The sequence below is a fragment of the Lolium rigidum genome, chromosome 3 (assembly GCF_022539505.1).
Source record: "Lolium rigidum isolate FL_2022 chromosome 3, APGP_CSIRO_Lrig_0.1, whole genome shotgun sequence".
Taxonomy (NCBI): domain Eukaryota; kingdom Viridiplantae; phylum Streptophyta; class Magnoliopsida; order Poales; family Poaceae; genus Lolium; species Lolium rigidum.
This window is the reverse complement of record NC_061510.1, coordinates 301,886,581-301,889,443: the sequence shown is the minus strand read 5'-3', so window position 1 is coordinate 301,889,443 and position 2,863 is coordinate 301,886,581. Positions and strand designations below refer to the sequence as shown.

The 2,863-nt window shown below is 39.6% G+C and overlaps 1 long non-coding RNA gene across 1 annotated transcript; it reads left to right on the top strand.

Annotated features, from left to right (window-relative positions):
- On the top strand, positions 1-746 carry LOC124699758. The gene is made up of 3 exons (XR_007001505.1): positions 1-26; positions 134-197; positions 666-746. It is a non-coding gene; the product is annotated as an uncharacterized LOC124699758 (long non-coding RNA).
- Positions 747-2,863: the final 2,117 nt, after the last annotated feature.

Here is a 2,863-nt window from a genome sequence, read left to right as displayed (position 1 = left end):
TGACATCTGACTACAATGAGCCCCTGGTTTGTACGCAATTTCTCTTCATATCTATCTGTTCAGTTCTTGCAGTGGATTGATGGTGGTATTTATTTTTTGATGGAACTAATACTTATTTTTGGTTGCACGCCAGCCTTGATATTCACATCTTGTAGAAAGGATTACACATGACTTTTAGATTGGAAGACCAAGGTGAGGTGTGAATTCCCAACCTCTATTGTTCTACCCATTGGAGCACATGACTATTACATTGCAAAATATACTTTTCCAGATACAGACACATCAACCATGCATAGTTAGTTTTGTCAATATACAGAATGTACTATAGACCACTTTCATGTATTTGCTTGAAGATTTGAAATGTGTGGTTTAAATAAGATGTCAGCGATGTTTTATGATGGTCACCAATTGCTTAGATTACTACCAATTAACTATCGATGTTATAGATAGTGCCACAGCCTTATACAGGACATATTTCTCTGGTAGAGGGGAGCCTTTTTTCCATTAGCTGCTGATGAATCATGAAATCATCATCCTTTAGTATTTCTCGTATATGATTGTAGAAAGAATATAAGAGCCAAATTGTTGAAGGAACTTTTGGTTTGCTACTTTATTCTTCTTGATGGTACTCTTTCAGCTCATTTGAGTTATTTTACTTTTTCTAGTTTTGGTGGCAGTGGTAATCTCCAACCAAGTGGTGCCCCAAGTGGACGGCAATGCGATGTTTGTTGGTCCGCAGCTCAAACTCATTGTTGTGTTCTTGAGTAACCTGACATCTCCCTAACGCCAATTCTGTTCTATTTCTTGCATCTTGTTTAACATCTTGTGCTGGTTCAGGCTTTATCTCCGTAAGGGAAGGGGGGAGGAGCGAATATGTAAAGTGGTAAGCTCTCCTTGCCTGGCTGAAGCTGAAGCAAGGTTTTACAAGCTCCGGGATTCATTGTTCTGATACAAACAAGATTAGCAGTATTTAAGAGTATGCACATAGGAGTACAAATCTACTTATGCACATGAAGGAGGTCATTGACCGCGGCCCTTCGATGATGGAGGGCACTGATATCTACCCTGACGATGACGAAGACCTGAGCCGCAAGCACAAGTTTAATACCTGGCGTGGCAAGATCGACGGCACAGGTCATTGTCTTCATGGCGAGGCATGATTGTAATTTGCTATGATTAGCTTCTCTCCTGTGTTTACTTCAGTTTATAATGTTTTGGACTAGTTTTTTTTATAAAGTTTGGTATTACATGTTCACTTCAATTTGTCATTCTGTTTGATTGACAAATCTGGCAGCTAAATTAGTTATCTTGTTTGATTCAGAATACTCTTTATCCTACGTTTGAAACCTGCCATTGGCATGTATGTCTTTCTGAGTGATGTCTTGTCAAAATCATGTAATTTTCCTATATCTTGTTTTTCGCTATTTAGAATCCGCAATAAAGTGTGGGCACTTTGCTAGTATTATTGTTAAGTTTTTTTTTTAAGTAAAGTCGTGCTTTTGTAAGGGTGTTATTCTAAAACCTACCAGAGATGAGTTTAACTACTAGCAGTTCATGCCAGTCGCCTTGGGGTGTGACGAAAATGTGGACGCCATTGGGAGCAGCATCCTCAATGCCAAGGTGTTGTGAAAGGCCAGTGCAATGTCAGTTTTGTACATGGTATGCATATCAGCCAGTCAGTTGTTACAAACCAATGTGGATTTTGCCATCGATGCAGAGGGTTATTCTTCAAAACCGATCATGCTGCGCGTACTGTGTTCAAGCTAGTAAGTTGCATTACGTCTGACATCATTTTACAGCAATCTACGAAAATACTATTGCAATCCTTGTAAGCTCATCGAACACAAGTATCATAGTTTGCACACGACGATCTGGAAAAGAAGCATCGTCGACTACACATAAATGTCACAGTTCAGAGACAGGTTCCTGCAACCTCAAAAACAGGCAGGCGACTTTTATCCCATCCTCCGTTGTAACTATGCTGTCATCTTTCATCAACCGTTCCGGTTCTCATATAGAAAAAAAAGGGGTTCAGTTCTCCCTTCCAGGAGCCCTGCTTTGGACTCATGTAATATGGAATGAGAGTAGGCCAGGAATCGGAGGGGGAAGAACTTCAAGACCAGGCGACCTGGCCACTGGAGTAAGATACTGCAAGCCTTTGTTGTGCACATCTGTCAGTGATTAGAGAGAAACAGGTCAGTCTTCCAATGTCAACTTGGATGTAATACAGCAAAGAGACTAAGACATGAGCCCTTTGGTTTGACAGGTGCAAATGTTCACCGGAGACAATGCTCTCTTTCTCAGTCCTTTTAATAAGCCATCATTTCCTTTCATTCAAGGAGAAGATAGAACAGGGAAAGAAAACATTCAACAGTCATGACAATTCATAATATTCAGATATGAAACAAACAAAATAGTTCCCTGGAATTACATAACACTGCAGACCTCAACACCTTAGCAGATACCTGGAAATCGGATAATGCACTACGTTTTGTTAACATGCTATTTTCCACAACTTTCAGTTGTATGTACCACATTCATGCATGTTATTTTTTAGGATTACTGACATGATCGCTGAAAAGTTTCTCTGCGAAGTTTAAACGCAGTGAGAAATCAATAGCACCCTGTATTTATGTAGTCTCAGACAAATAAGCTTATCAGAGCAGTGTACATGGGAGATGCTACATTTCAATTTATTTGCATTAGTCTATACAATTGATCTATCAGTTCTTTATTATACATACTATAGGAGCATTTGTATAGCGCATCAGGGAACTTTTTTCTTATATCCTGCCATGTGTAATTTTACTTCTCCACTCAAATAAATGCAGCTGCTGGAACTTCAAGCGCCCACGCTCCTTTA